Source organism: Paroedura picta, chromosome 12 (genome assembly GCF_049243985.1).
Source record: "Paroedura picta isolate Pp20150507F chromosome 12, Ppicta_v3.0, whole genome shotgun sequence".
Lineage (NCBI taxonomy): Eukaryota > Metazoa > Chordata > Lepidosauria > Squamata > Gekkonidae > Paroedura > Paroedura picta.
The window spans coordinates 19866422-19882248 of record NC_135380.1 but is presented as its reverse complement, the minus strand read 5'-3'; the positions used below and the strand labels follow the sequence as shown (position 1 = coordinate 19882248).

The 15827-nt window shown below is 43.3% G+C and overlaps 2 long non-coding RNA genes across 2 annotated transcripts in view; one reads left to right on the top strand and one right to left on the bottom strand.

Annotated features, from left to right (window-relative positions):
* The first annotated feature begins 2678 nt into the window (after positions 1–2678).
* Positions 2679–15827, top strand: part of LOC143821796 (uncharacterized) — a 127691-nt gene continuing 114542 nt past the window's right edge. Inside the window, exon 1 of the long non-coding RNA XR_013225911.1 lies at positions 2679–2844. This is a non-coding gene — a long non-coding RNA (uncharacterized LOC143821796). The remainder of the gene's footprint in view (positions 2845–15827) is intronic.
* Positions 11263–15493, bottom strand: LOC143821536 (uncharacterized). Its single transcript, XR_013225834.1, has 2 exons — positions 13104–15493; positions 11263–13011 (listed from the first exon to the last, which is right to left on the bottom strand). It is a non-coding gene; the product is annotated as an uncharacterized LOC143821536 (long non-coding RNA).

Below are 15827 nucleotides of genomic sequence, written 5' to 3'. Positions count from 1 at the left end.
TACAAACACACATGTGCAACCGGCTGCGCATGCATGGCATGGGCGGCCGGGTGATTGCCCTCCCCGCCGCCGGCGGTCCGCAGCCTAGAAAAGGTTGCGGACCACTGCTCTACACGAATATACATCACGTTGTCTGTGTGGTATTTCAATACTGCATGCATGCCATCAATAAAACCCAGGAACAAAGAATCTAGTTCTAATCCTAAGTATGAGTACATCAAGATTGCTTTCTTGCAGTGTTTTATCAATGCACGTCCATTCATGGGGATGGAAGATGCAAATTAATAATTGAACTGAGTGCTGTGACAGTTTCAGATTTCATAATTAATTAAACTTTTGTAAGTTAAATCAAAGTTTCACAGAGAGAAAATCTGAAACGATAGTTACTATTGTTCCTATGGAGAGAACTGTAGTCCTGTATTGTTGGGGAGAGGGTGCATAGCACAGTGAAGGCCTCGTTGGGACTCACAGAGATTCTACATTGGCTGCTATCTGCTTCTGAGTACAGAACATGCAGATTTCCACTGCATATGGAAGACTCCCTGAATGCAGAAAAATAACCTAGCAAGCAACCACTGCTAGAAGTCAGCTACTTAAACCCTGATGGGGAGGGAGGAGCCTGCTCTCCTTCTGTTCTCCCCTCCTTCAGTGAGGAGCAGGTTGTTGGCTGTTGCTCCCTACACAGCATGGGGCCTGGGCAGGGTTGCCATCCTCCATGTGGAGCCTGGAGACATTCCAGAATTACAACCAATCTCCAGACTACAGAAATCAGTCCCACTGGAGAAAGGGCAGTTTTGGAGGGTAGATTGTGTTTCCTCTCCAAAGCCCCAATCCAAATCTCCCCTGTAATGGCTGGTATTAACATATTTTTTAAATGTCATGTCTGTTTTGGCCATCAATTGCAACTCTGTATACCTCTGCTATACATTGGAGTTGCTAGAATTTCAGCGTGATTGGCAACAGCTTTGATGCTTTTCTCAAGTAGACTGGTAATGTTTCCAATCAAAACAGTGACTAAAAAAAATAAAAATATTGTTTTTGTAGTAATATGTGCTGACTCCTGAGATGGGAGGAGGTCACTGTGAACAAAAATCTAAACAGAGCAAGATTTTCCTCAGAAGGAATGCTCAATTGAGCAACCAGGGACTTCCTGATTTGTAAAACAGCACATGTCCGAGTAGGAATGCTTAAGCCGGGGATGGCCAAACTGTGGTTCTCTGGATGTCCATGGACTACAATTCCCATGAACCCCTGCCACCCCTGGCTTTAAAGCTCATGCACCGTAGTCCCAACCTGAACTGGGTTTAGAATTGTCAGGCATGAGAACTTAGAGGTGGGGACTTGTGGAGGGGCATCAGAGCCAAGTAAGCCATGACATCAGTTCTGGAAAAAATGGCAGTGATGTCATGTCTTTCTAGGAGACTGCAGAAACGCTATGGTAAAGCACCAGCTTTTAAAATAATTATTTTTCTCCTGCCACTGCTTGGTAACAAGAGTTGTTAGTGAGAGGTCTCCTGCCATATTAGATGGCCTGAGAACTCATTTGGGCCCCATGTGCCTAGGAATTAAGTTCTGAGCGTGGAACTGCCAGGGCATATTTCTTAAACAAGAGCAGGGAAAACTATGTGTCACACAGCAACTGTGTCATAGAATCATAGAGTTGGAAGGGGCCATACAGGCCATCTACTCCAAGCCCCTGCTCATATAGTTAGATCCTAACAAATTCTAAACGGTTAACTGTAACCTCAAAACTTCCCAGATTCCATCACTAGAAGCAATGCCACTCCCCAGGTGGGACCTGGGGAATCCCTGGAATTATGGCTCATGTCCAGACTAAAGAGATCAGTTCCCCTTGGAGAAAATGGCTGCTCTGGAGGGTGGACTCCACAGCATTATAGTCCACTGAGGTCCCTCCCTGCCCCAAATCCTACCCACTCTTTGCTCTGCCCCCAAAGTTTCCAGGTGTTTCTGAACCCAGAGCTGGCAACCCTAGTTATTCGATTTCGTCTGTCATTTTCAGCCATCCTTTCCCAACTATTGTTTTCCAGCGGTCAAACCCTGCTTCTTTGCTTCAAGATTCCAAACAGGGTCTCCCATTCAGTTACCTTCCAACCAACACACTCTTGTATGGCAACAACAACTAAATAAACATTTTAAAACCCTCTCAGGTGTCTCTTAAATGTGCCTATAAAATTGGTGTGATATCCTAGTGTCAGAGTAGGATTTGGAAGTTTAAAACCCCGCTCTGCTGTGGAAGCTTGCTTGGTGACCTTTGGTCAGTCACCATTTCTCAGTCTATAACCTACCTTATAGGGTTGTGTGAGGATAAAATGGAGGAGTAGGGTATGATGTTTTGGGTCTCCACTAGAGAGGGTATAAATGAAATAAACAAATAAATAAGTAGGTGGCTGGGTTCAATGGTGGAGGGAGCTCTGCCTGTCTAGTCCTGATGTTACGACTTCCTCATTGGTGCAGCTAGGGTGGCCAGTCCTGGTCACCTCCCAGAATTACAGCTCATCGCCAGACAATGATTTATTCATCTAGGGAAAACAGCTACTTTGGAAGGCGAACTCTATGGCTTTATACTCTGCAGAGGTCCCTTCCCAGGTTCCGCCTCCCCAAATCTCCAGGTAAAAGCCCTAGGAACAACAGCTGCAGACGTTTGCAGTCTGCTGCAGTGCCTGAACACAAAGCAGCCTCCACCTGTTTTGCAGTTACTTTGGCCCTGGAGTTTTTGCCCTGGTTGTCTCAGAGAGCTAAGTCTCAAAAGTAGCAGTGTGGCTTATCCAGGACCTTAGAGACAGGTTGTCAGGATCTGCAGGATAGATCTGCTAACCAAAAAGGGTAAGAGTTGCTGTTCCATTTTGTATATAATTGGGAACGTGCTGTATTATGGGTTTGTGGGGCCCAATAACATGCCAGGCCACAGGGCCTCTATATCTGAGCTTACACAGCTGAGGAGACATAGTTGTTTCTTACAACATCGGTTTATAAACATGTTACGGATGTCAGCTAAGCAGGGGGAAATGGTTCTGACAGAAATGAAGAAAAGAGGCCTGAGTGATGCCATCTGAGGGTCTCAAAACAAGGGGCATGACAATGAATGGAACAGAGGAGTATGTGGAAGTTCACAAGGTATGAGGAAGCAAGGAAGGCCTGTTTTTTTCCATGGCCTCTTGTAGAGGTATGCCTTTAAGGTAGGGGTTGCAGATGGGAGGGGACCCCTTTTGAGACTGGCTGTAATACATGCTTGTGGATAATGAATGTTGGAGCGAGTTAGTTAACAGACAACAGGAAATCCAGACTAGGCGGGCTATGGAAGGTTTTGCAGCTGAGGCTGTAGCAGAGGGCCACTATTAGGTGGTGCTTAGAGCAGGCTGGAAAAATCACCATGGAGCTCACTGATTGACTTTGTGTGAGCTTTTCTCTCTGTCAGCCTCACCTGCATCACAAGGGTGCTGTGAGGAAAAAAGAACTGGGTGTGCCCTTGTGGCACACTGAAGTTGTAGGGAAGGGTCATGAAGGAAGGGAAACACTAGAGCAGGGGCTCATGGGAATTGTAGTCCATGGGCATCTGGAGGGCCGCAGTTTGACTACCCCTGCACTAGAGTCACAGGAAAGCCGAAATGGAAAGCCCACAAGTGTCATTATATTCCATTGCGGACAGAATGGCCCTGAGCTCATTGGTGGCTACCTGACACGCCTGACTCTGGAATGGCAGTCAGTCCCGTTCAGTGCAGAAGTACCCCTAAGCCTGATTACGTGGTTCTTCTTGAGGGAATCCAGTTCCTGAAATGACATCCCCCCTCCTCTTGTAGCTGCAGTTGTTCTGAATCATTGTTAAACTGCTTTCATTCCATAAAATTAGTGGTGGGCCACTTGTAATGGTCAAATGGTTAAGTTTAAATCACTGCTCGCAATAGAATTCTTGGCCCAGTTATTCTCTTCTCTCAGCCTGATTTATGGTAAAAGTAAAACAGACTAGAATGAAGGTAGGAAAAGAATGAAATTTACATATAAAAATAGCTTTTGCTATTATACTCCAAAGCTTCCAGTCACATTTGGGGCACAAGGAAGAACCAGAAGTTAAAAAAAAGTTTCCCAGCTATGGGAAGAGAAGGAACTAAGTTTCACACCCAGTCATTTTACACAAAGTCATTATAAGTGCCAAAAGGTTTCTTGTTCCTTTCCTTCCTTAGCCTTAGGGGGGGTGGGGGGGGGGGAGGGAAAAAGGAGAAGCAGGAAGGGTGAGGGCCAGGAAAATTTTCAGTGTTTTTTTTTTCTTTGTCACATAACAGAGCTAAAGAAGGCAGGAATAGGGTCAGCCTCTGGTTCGGAGCCATATCAAAACGATCTGCTGGTGCCATCTCAGCCCCGATGGAGATCAGTGACTTGACTCTTCACATTGTTTGTTGCTTCTGATGTGAAGGAGGGCCGTTATAAAAGTTAAGCATCTTGAAATTAAGGAAATTTTAGGATTAGGGGAAATAGCCCAGATTCTTTTATGGTGCTCTGTATTCTAAGAGTAGATCAAAGGTGTGATAGAGTAGATCAAAGGCATAAACGTGATAGGAGATGTTTGGCTGCTGCTGAAATTAGCAGCCTAGCAACTTCTTCTTTTCTCATTAGTGTTTGTGAGGCATGAAATGATATTACCATGCTGCAAGATTTTATACCCCTGCAAGCAGCAGCTGATAAAATGGGGTGCCAGTGGGGAACTTTTAGTGTGGTGCAGTCACATAGTGCATTATTGGCTGCAGAGGAGAGGACACGCAGTAATGGGTTTAAACTTCAAGTACAACGATATAGGCTAGATATCAGGAAAACATTTTTCACAGTCAGAGTAGTTCAGCAGTGGAATAGGCTGCCTAAGGAGGTGGTGAGCTCCCCCTCACTGGCAGTCTTCAAGCAAAGGTTGGATACACACTTTTCTTGGATGCTTTAGGATGCTTGGGGCTGATCCTGCGTTGGGCAGGGGGTTGGACTAGATGGCCTGTATGGCCCCTTCCAACTCTTTGATTCTATGATTCTATGATTATGCGTTATTAGGTATCACAAAGGAGAGCAAGGAGGAGACACGGGGTTGCTGTTTTCAGTGGCAGTCACACATCTCTATTCCTGCCCAATCCCTTGGCTCCTGCAAGAGGATGGCAGCATCTTCAGGAGGGTCACGAAAATGCAGAGGTGGTCTGGAGGCCAAATATTGCATTGTCCTCCAACGGGGAAGATAAAAAACAAACAGAAGTCTTGTTGTCCCATAAAGAATAATAGGTTTTTATTGTGAGTCAAGCTTTCAGATATGAATAAAAATTGTTATGGTTAAAAATTGTAAGCCACAAGGTTGAAAGGTCATAAAATCAAAGGACAGTGTGTCTGATATTATTATGTAAAAATATATACACACTGTTATGTATACAAGTATGAAGATGACCTTTTCCCTTGCCTTTTGTTTCCTCACTGGGTATGGATTGGTAGATGGTTCTTCAGTGTTTTTTATAGGTTGGTAGCTACTCATTAAAACACACACCTACTGACCAGTGTGTTCTGAGACCAGGTTTCTGCCTGTGTGAGTTGGTTGAGAGGGAAACTGGAGGATAAAGCAGTAGAAATTCCAGTCCAGGCGGAATCTTCACAGAGCTGAAAGCAGAATTGGAATGCATTGTGATCCACGTGGTTCATATTTTCTGGTTCCTGTCCCTGCTAAATCATCGCCCCTGTTTTGTCCTCATCTTTGCCTTTTGGGGATGCTTTATGATTTTGTGAGTGTGAAGTGCTAGTGCTCTCACTTTTTAGGGTTTGGATCCATTTGCAGCTTTTCTCGATGTGCAGGATGCATCTTGTCTGCAACTAATTCTGTGTATGTGAACACGGTTGCGCCATGTGCATAGCCTGTTTCACACAATTGCGGCTGTTGAGATATGCTTTGAACTGTGAATAAAGATTGTGCTTCTGCAAGTGTTTTCAAGCAGAAGAACAGAACCACTATAGGGATTTTAAAAATTCTACTTTTGCAGAATGAACAAATGCAACATTTTGAGCTTTCAGCAGTATATATGTGAGGTCTTAGGTAGTGATGCAGGACTCTGGCAGTGTATGAATTCCTGAAACAAATCAATAGTGATCCTTAGTATGAGAGTACAGGTGTTACATGAGAGTTCATGTCCTTATTTCCATTTGTGAAATACTATAAAGCAGGTTGATGCATGACCAGTGAGGTAGGTCTCCTGCTCCCCCTGGTATATCTTCAAGGTTGTTTGTTTTAACCCTACCAGAATAAGTTTTCAGCCTTAGCAGAGACAGGATTTACTGAACCAGGAACACTTCTTGACATCGGCACCCTATACATGATATCATTCTTGTAACTGATTTGCAGCAAAGAGGCAGGCCTCTGGTTATCAGGTGTCATTCATTAGCTTGGCTTGTGTTTCTACAGGGCACACAAGCCAATAGTGTTTAAATAATTCAACCCGCAGGCTTTAGGGAGACAGGTTGTATTTCAAATGTGTTCCCTTGCGGTGAACCACCCGCAACTACTAGTTTGTAAAGCTGTTAAAGGCAAATTGCAATACAATAAAATGCTTTAGTGTTTTGTTATCTTTAACCACATGCAAACAGAAGTACGTGTCTTGTTGCCGTGTTCTAGTGAAGACCCATGTGTGCATGGCAGGGAGGCTCTTCTAGCTAAATGAGGAAATATGTGTACAGATGAGTTTGTTTTCCCTGTGTTGTAAAGCTCTGTCCCGTAGCCGGGAATGCATGTGTGCAATTGCTTGTATCCATATGTAGAGTATTATCCAACCTTCTGGCCCTCCATCCTGCTTGATGCTCTTCCTGATATACTGTGATGGGAACTGTATGTGCATAGCCCCATTGTTCAGGCGGGCATTTTTTTCATCTGAAAGACACATGTGCAACAACCCAGCATAGCATCGCATAGAGTAGGATTGTAGACCTAGTTCTGGGTGAAAAACGACTCTGTGCTATATATCACGAAGACATGGAGATAGTATAGCGTAACAGAATCTAAGAAACAACTGGTTTATAGCTCACAGCTAGGAACTCAGAAGTTGAGCTGTACAATAAAATAATGTAAAAACGTTGATTATTTATTGTAATGCACAATTAAAAACAGAATAAAAATTACAGTACATAAAAACTATACAGAACTAACTTCACATAAGACCAAACATGTTTCGACCCTACTGGGTCTTCCTCAGTGGTCAGAACTGTGACAATAAAATATCTAAACTCATTATAAAGTGTAGCTGAGTGGTTGAATGGGATCTGTAAATTATGATTCCAACTAATATATGTACATTTTAGACTTTTTGGAGACCACCTCCTATGTCATACGCCTAGACTCACCACTCTTTGCTATTATATAATTCTGTGCTGAGAGTGTATCTCATGTGCGTCAGAAAAAAAAAAGCTACCTTCCCATTTGCAAGTTGAGGGTAATAGTGAACCTCCTTACTTAGCTTTTTCAGGGGTTACAAGGAGATAATGTGCATAAATTTCTAATTTTGAACACTGGAAGCACTGTATAAATGTAATGAAGGGGTATGTCTGTTACACCCCGTATTTAGTTTGGGATCCCCTTTTGCCCTGAAACATGTATTCTTCAGGGGAGGTGTCAGCCTGGGAATGGGGTGGAGGCGCCTCTACCACATCCTTGATGGACTGATCTGCAAAGATTTCTGCTTCTCTGAGTCAAGCATTTGAGCCTCATGGGAACAAACTTGTTCCCTAAGGGCCAGGAGATACAGCATTGTGTACAAGCTCATTGCCTCTGCCCTGCAGGTAGATAGTCATACATTTGACAAGGGGGGAAATGCAGGATGCTTCCCAGATTGCTTTCTAGTTTCTTGACAGTTTTTCTTAACTAAGTCCTGCAGTGTGTGGTTTTCTTATAGTCCCGTGGCCTTTTTGTCCTGTTGGCAGATTTGCACACCTTGCATTCGCAATGCTGGGATTTTGCACATCACTCCTACACTCCCCCCCCTTCTTGTAGCTAATTAGTGTTCAGGGGCTAGCTAGCAAGATTATTCATGTTCAGATGTTCAGTTTAGCCAGATGACTAAAAGCCTAAATAGATGAAAAGCAATGAGAGTCTTGTGATTTGGCTCTTCCCAGCATTTGTAAAAAAAAAAACCCAAAACCTCGAATAGCGGCTGCAGTCAGGACAACGGCATGGAGGTGAGTGAAGAACTTTAATGAAGTGAAGAGCTTTTATCCTTCCACCTTTGCATGGTTTTGTAATTTAAACCAATCCCTCCTCCCAGAGTTAATTAGGTGGGTGGGTGGGAAGGGAGCTCTGTTTAGGCTTTCTGTGATGTGGTCTCAGTTTTGATTTGCAAAAACAGGTATGGGCGGGAAGGGTTAACTATCTTCACATTCTCCAGCTGCTTTGTGGTAATGAACCATCCCTAGAGATGGGAAGGTCAGTATGGGGGATCGCCTGGGTTAACTGTGAAGGTTGATCCAGAGCCCAGCTGTGGATTGTGCTGGAAAACATTGATACCCATACTGACCTCTCATATGAAAATAATGGGTAGCATAGCTTTCTATATATTTGTTCCTTTTCTATCCTTAACCTGAAAAGCTATCTAGGTTCCGCAGGGCCTGCAAGACGGAGCTCTTCCGCCAGGCGTTTGGTTGAGGCTGGGTTGAGTGTGTGACTGGAGTTTCTAACTGTGGGTCGTACCCTATTTATGCTTTACGATCAGAACCCCTGGCTTTATATCATCCAGGGCGACTTGCATTGGTCCCAAGGCTGGAACAGCAAAGCTGTGATTGAGAGAATTAAAGAAGTTTATGCCGCCATTTTATTGTAACTGTGGTTGTGGCATTTATGGGTTATATTGTGATTTTATCGATTTTATACTTGTAAACTGCCATAAGATGAGTGGTGCTGAAAGTGGTGGCATATAAATTGAAACATAAATAAAGAGTGCATTTTTCTTCCAATGAGCTGAATGATTTCAGTAGGCATCATGTGATCATGGAATAAAAAGCAGAACTTTATTAGACTACAGTCTTTGTTCTTCTGAATAACTGTTCAAGCCAGGTTCTGTGCATTGCTTTCTCCATCAACAATTCAGCTTTGGGTGTTCTTTTGCTTGATGTTGAGGGGATCTACAGGAAGGAGTCAGTTATAGCTAACCAACTCCCTTGCTTAGAGGTTCATTGGACAGGATGATAGAAACCTGTCCATGAGAAATCACGATAAGTTCTTTTCCCTAGAGCGCCATTTCAAATAGGTAACTTTTTAAGGAAGATACTTTTATCTTTGGCGTGCTGTTCTTTCATGTCAGATCTTATCTCAACTCTTCATTAAAGCTCCTACACACACCTGTCAAAGATGAACCAGTAACATTTGCCTTCCCTTTCCTAAAGCCTTTGAAAGTTCAAAAGCATATATTTATTCAGAGTGGACTTATATTTCCAGTTTATCCCTGAGCACACCTTATAGGTGATAATTCAAACATCACAGTATAAGACCTGAGGCCTAGAATCCATTCTAGTCCAAGTACTGTAATTTCTGATGGGACTACAGTTCTGTAATTACAGGTTCTTTGATACAGTAACCACTCCTGCTTCAGTCATTGGCATCTCTAAGCAGCAGAACCTGGTAAAGTCCTTCCAGTCCCTGAGAACCTGGGAAGTTACTATCAATCAGAATAGACAATACTGAGCTAGGTGGGCACATAATCTGATGTTCTTATTAAAGCATGGGCTTAGAAGTATCTTAAATTCACAAAGACAGCTGACAGAAGACTATAATCTTAACTGGGCACTTTGTCTGTTTAGCCTGGAAAGAAGACGACTAAGAGGTGATATGATAGCCATTAGGGTTGGTGCTTTGCCGTCTAAAGTGGCCATTTGCACCCGAAGCAGCCAGGACTGTGGCGGGGGAGGGGAGGCGTGGGCACAGGTATGTGTGCGTGCGCTGGTGCCTCCCCTCCCCCCGTGCCACTGGCTGATTCACGCACGAACAGCCGCCGAAGTGCCCAACCCTAATAGCCATCTTCAAGTACTTGAAGGGCTGTCATAGAGGATGCAGTGGAGTTGTTTTCTGTTGCCCCAGAGGGTTGGACCAGAACCAGTAGGTTGAAATTAATTCAAAAGAATTTTGGCTAAACATCCGGAAGTTCTGGACAGTTCCTCCGTGCTGGTGGGTTTTCCTTCTTTGGAAGTTTTGAAGCAGAGTCTAGATAGCCATCTGACAGAAATGCTGATTCTGTGGATTTCAGCAGATTGTAAGTGGGTGGGCAGAAGTGATTGTGTTGGTGCTTGGCTCTTGTGGCCTTTCCTTGCATGCCTAGGGGAATGCTGATTGATACCATGGGATCAGAAGGCAAATTTCTTCCAGGCCAGAGTGGCCAGGCATTCTGGTTTAGGTGGGATATCGTGTGGGCATGGAATTGGGGTCACTGTGGTGGGCAAGTAGTTGCAGATTTCCTGTATTCTGCAGGGGGTTGGACTAAAGGATCCTGGAGGTCCCTTCCAACTCTATGATTTTATATAGTCAAAACATATTCAGATAAGCTAGAGGCAAGAAGGTCTTATGGCTATTGCCCTGAAGCATTATTATTAGGATGTATAATTGCTAATTGGCTACTCAGTCTCTGTTGGTTAAACTGAAATGGGTAATTCTTAACACATGCTTTGCATGCAGAAGATCCCAGAATCAAGTTAAAGGATTGCAAATAGCAGAGCCAAGAAAGACCTCTGGCCTGAGACTCCGCAAAGCAGCTGCCAGAGCAGACAGTACTGAGATAGATGTACCAATGAGGAAAAAAGGACCAGGATCTAAGGCTGTTGCAATGCTCAAACTGGGGCAGATGTTTTGTCAATGACCTTCAATGAATTTAAGGTATTTAAGAAGACCACATGAACATACCGCATTCCCGCAAAATAGTCTCCATTCCCTAGTGGGGAGGGGTTGTGGCTCAAATGACAGACCACATGCTTTACACATGAAGAATGCTCAAGGTCCATCCCTGGCATTTCCAGGTAAAGAACCTCAGGTAGCTGCAGCTGGGGGAAATCCCTTTCTGCCCGATAGCTGTTCAGATTTGTAGCTAGGCAGACAATACTAGGTAGATGGACCATGGTCTGGCTGGATAGAATACATGCTTCCTAAAATCATGCCATTCAAGGAGGATTGTTCTGTTCTTCTGCAACATTCAAAGGAAAATCACTACTGAACTTTGACAAGAAACATCCCCACCCCCCCAAAAAAGAAGGCAGACACTTAAATCAGCCATTTTCTTTTAATTTTCTTTTATAAGGAATCCACCATAGGCTTCATAATGTTATGCATCTTTTTAATTATAAAAATAAGCAGAGAAAATAACTTGCATTTTTCTTGTTTGCTGCAATATGTTTCAAATAATCTTTATATGAACAAATGGAGGTGGGTTTTTTGTTTTTTAAAAACAAACCCCCCAGAGTTTTATAAATAAATAATGACATATACCAGATATGCTCACTGTTTATTCCAGTACTTGGCAAAAAATTAAATTATAAATACATACTTTTATATATATATGTGTGTGTGTGTATATATATATAAATGGCACAAAAATATCTAAAGTGCGAAAAAAATCACAATGAAAATCATGCAAATATTTTTCAAAAGATAAGCCAACCCCCATTCTGGAGTGGGACTCTGCAGGTATTATAAGGCCAAACATAATTCATAGTGGATGAATAGGCTTCAATTATATTTTACACTAAGTGACCATGATTTCCCATCAAAGTTCTATGGATTTATTCTATTAATTGTAGTGTTAATTTGAATTGTAGTTATGGGTCTACCAGGCAGTTCTTAAGTATGAGAGCAGTTTTAATCTCTGCTTGGTCTCCAGGGCTAACTCAATTTGTTTTGCTCTCCCCACCCCCTTGCATCCTGGATTGTGTGTGGGAAGAACTGTACTTTCCTTAAGACTTTTTCCCAGTTGCAGCCCCTTTTCTTGCTGCATACAGGTGCACAGATCTTTTCATTCCATTCACTTCAATGGAGGGAAAAAATAGATAATTGCCTCCATGCATTAGATTATGCTACCCCAAGTGTCTGGGATGGGGAGAGTCTGTATTCCCCCTGAACAATTTTTCCAATTAGCTGAGAGCCCCTGAAATTTTGCCCCCTCGGGCCGTGCCTGCGATGCCCACTGAGTTGGGCTGCCCCTAGTTTCCCTTACTGGGGTGCGTTAATGTCGCACAATGTCAAGTGAAAAATCCCCATTTCCCCCCAAGCTAAATAGCAAGAATCTTTGGGATTTCAACGGAGCCACAGTTTCTTGCACATTACATTTCATGCACCAACACAGTTCTTAGGGCTGCTGTAACTGAAGATAGTCTCACATGGGAAGCAAGACTCCATAACATGGTGAAATATTCTGGTCAAAGAGGTTGTATGCTCCCCCCTGTACTTGAAATCTGCCCTATAACAAGCTTCTTACCCCAATGACCTGTACTGAGCAATACAGGTTTGGTTCCACAGTGTGCTAAGTACCTCCAGAGGCCCAAAATCCACAAGGGGACAAGTACCCTTCACACATCCCATCTCCCACACACACACAATAATTTTCAAGCACCTTGGAAAGGATACAATCCTGCAAAATAGGAGTCCTAATATACCTGAAAAAGTGTTAAGAGTATATTCTGCAGCATCACATCTAGGTTGAGCTGGACTGCATAATATAGAGTATAAAAATCCTGCCATCAGCAACATTATTATTATTATTTTTCTTTTTTTGCTGCTTGTGATCCTATAACAGCACTTTTTGGGCTACATACATTTAAATAAGGACAGCAACTATTGAAGTCCTGCCCCTCACTTGAAATATATTAGCAGCAAGTTACTGTTTAAAGGCTTCGTGGTAAAACGTTCTATTGCTTTTTATTAAGTTTTCCATGAGAGATTGTACTTTTCGATAGGTTCACTTCTCACCAGTCACTCCTTAGCTGGCAGGCAGGCATCCCTCTAACACAGGGGTAGTCAACCTGTGGTCCTCCAGATGTTCATGGACTACAGTTCCCATGAGCCCCATGGGAATTGTAGTCCATGGACATCTGGAGGACCACAGGTTGACTACCCATGCTCTAACATACATAACTTTCCCAATAGAGCAGGCTTGGAATGTACATGGAATATACCTTATTGGTTTTGCCTGTTTCTCATCTTTTGCACTGACTGTGCCCTAAATAGAATGGAGAAGTTCTTACCTGGCAAGTACAATATGTAAAGTGCCGTTCAGATTCCCTTATGCAGGTTTTCTATGCATGTAGGTTGAAAGAAAGGCAGTTTAGCAGAGATAAAACTGTCCATAGAATGCACCAGTTCAGACTACAGGCGATGTTGAAACCACTTGAATAACCACTTCCTGTATGTAAATATTCTGTTTGCTCAGTGAAATCTAGATGGTCTGGAGAAAGTTCCCAGTGAACCTGACCTTCACCCCGACACACCAGTTAGTTTTCTGCCAGTATGTAAGCCCCATCCGAAGTGGTATATTTGAGGGACAGTTTTATCATATAGAGGAGTTGTCTGTCTAGGCTGGACCTCCAACACAAACAGAAGTCCAGTGGCACCTTCAAGACAAACAGCACAATATTTAAGCATGCCTTGAAAGCAAAGGAAGTCTGAAATGGGATTACAGAGCAGCCTTCCTGCATGGGTATCAATGGGTTCAGACACCTAACACAAGTGCATTTAAAATTGCCTGTATTTTTCACAGGTATGCAGGGTCAATGTGACGAGGCACTGCTGAGACTGGTGGCCTGGCAGAGGGCCCAAAGCTGGCTAGACCCAATTGAGCCCATGTGCCTCTGCCAGAAATGGGTGATTGCTGAGCCTCTGGGGATATCTCCTATTTGCTGCTGACAATGGTACTTCCAGGAAGGAGGAAAGGGGGATGTGATTCTTGTGAGCTCCTTTTGAGCTCTGTCAACGTGAGCTCTGTCTTTGAGCCTACTGGCACCGGATAGAGCTTCAATGAGTGCAAAGGAGTCATGCCCACTTTCTTCCTACCGGAAGAAGAGCATACGTGCACGAGGGGGGAAGTGTGCTTGGTAAGGGGAATATCGGAGGGCCGTTGCACAGGGTCCTCCTTCAAACCAGGAGCCAGCCCAGCGTATGCATACTAATGCAGGGAGAAGGACAGAAAAGAGCTTTGTGGCACGTGTGAATCCAGTTGTTATTTCAAAGGTTGCAAAACCTATGTGTGTACAGAGTTAAGGCAAGCCACAGCTGCATGATTTACAAAGCAATCCTAAGCAAGCTTACACTTTTCTAAGTAGATTTACTTCAATAAGCTTAGCAGGGTGTCACTCTGCTCAGGACTGCGTTATTGAACTATCTTTAGGCACACCACACATGGCTAAGTTTTCTGAAGAAGTCACCTTACTTGAGGAGTTGCCCTAAGAATGAAGCGTAAGCCAAATTTCTCTTCCCATTCAACCTTTCATTTTTTTTAAAAGCAGATTTCCTAAAGCCAAGTTGTTTTTAAAAGCATGGTAACTTTCGTAGAAATATTTAGTCACACAATGGCCACTGGAACCAGTAATTTCCAGTGACTTGCTAGCGAGTTGCCATGCTTCTAAACAAAAATGGTGTTTTCTAAAGCTACCATTGTCTAGGAAACAAAAGCTATAACTACAAAACAAAACCGTATGTTTACAAAGTTATTAAATTCTGCTTTTTTAAAAAAAAGCAGACTCCTCTGGAAATTACAGTACAGGAAAAGTTTTGTCTTAGTTCGTATCACAACTCAACAAGGTTCGATTATACTCTATTCTTAAGACAATTTCTTTTTGATAAAGATTCCTTTAAAGCTTTGAATGAAGATACAGTACAGAAGGTTATTAGCTTTCTTTTAAGCAATGCAAGAGCCAGCTGACCACTAGAACTAGTTTGCAGTGATAATTGTTTAAGCTCTGTGGAGTATTTCCCTTTACCACAGAATAGCACCTCTGTCTGGATTGCATCGCTTCAGACAGCAGGTGGTAACTGAAAGAAGCAAATGCTTCTTCATACAAAAAAAGAGTGCTTGCATCTGAAAAACTAGCATTTCAGCAAGAAGAGATCCAGCCTAAACTTCTTCCTGATATGCCACCTTTCCTATAGGATTACTCCCCCCCCCCTTTTGGTAGGCAGCTCCCACCTGAAGAAGTAAAGTCCAGACCAGGTTTTAACCACCCCAGTGGGAACTTCGGCCACAGATAAGTGCTAGTGGTCTTATGACATACAGCAGGCATGAACGTGACCCACAAACGTGAAACATGGTGACCTAGCAGGGCCTTGACAAGGCTTCCTGCTTTATCAGCCTGCCCGGGGCTATAAAATCAGCCAGTTTTTAGGAATCTGGCAAGCCATATTCAGCTTGTGTGTCACATGTTGCAAAGGGCTTGTGTGCAGCAACAACTGTGATATCGTTACAGTCATGCAGACAGAGAACTACATTTTGGTATAATTGGGTACTTAAGAAACCCTCAGGCTTGAAAGCATTAAGATCACAAAACTGAGTTCAGGAGGCCAGATGCGATGTTCATGTTTGTACATGGCTAGCATCACTCTTCACACAAGTTCCACTGCCATCTATACAAATGTGCAACCGGTGCATTGCAGTGCATTGTCATTGGGCTACCCACCTAATAAAAGCAGAATTTAATCGAGCTGGTTTCATTCTCTCCCAATTGCAAAGGTGTTTCAGCTACAGCAGGGGAAGTCAACCTGTGGTCCTCCAGATGTTCATGGACTGCAATTCCCATGAGCCCCTGCCAGCAAACGCTGGCAGGGGCTCATGGGAATTGTAGTCCAT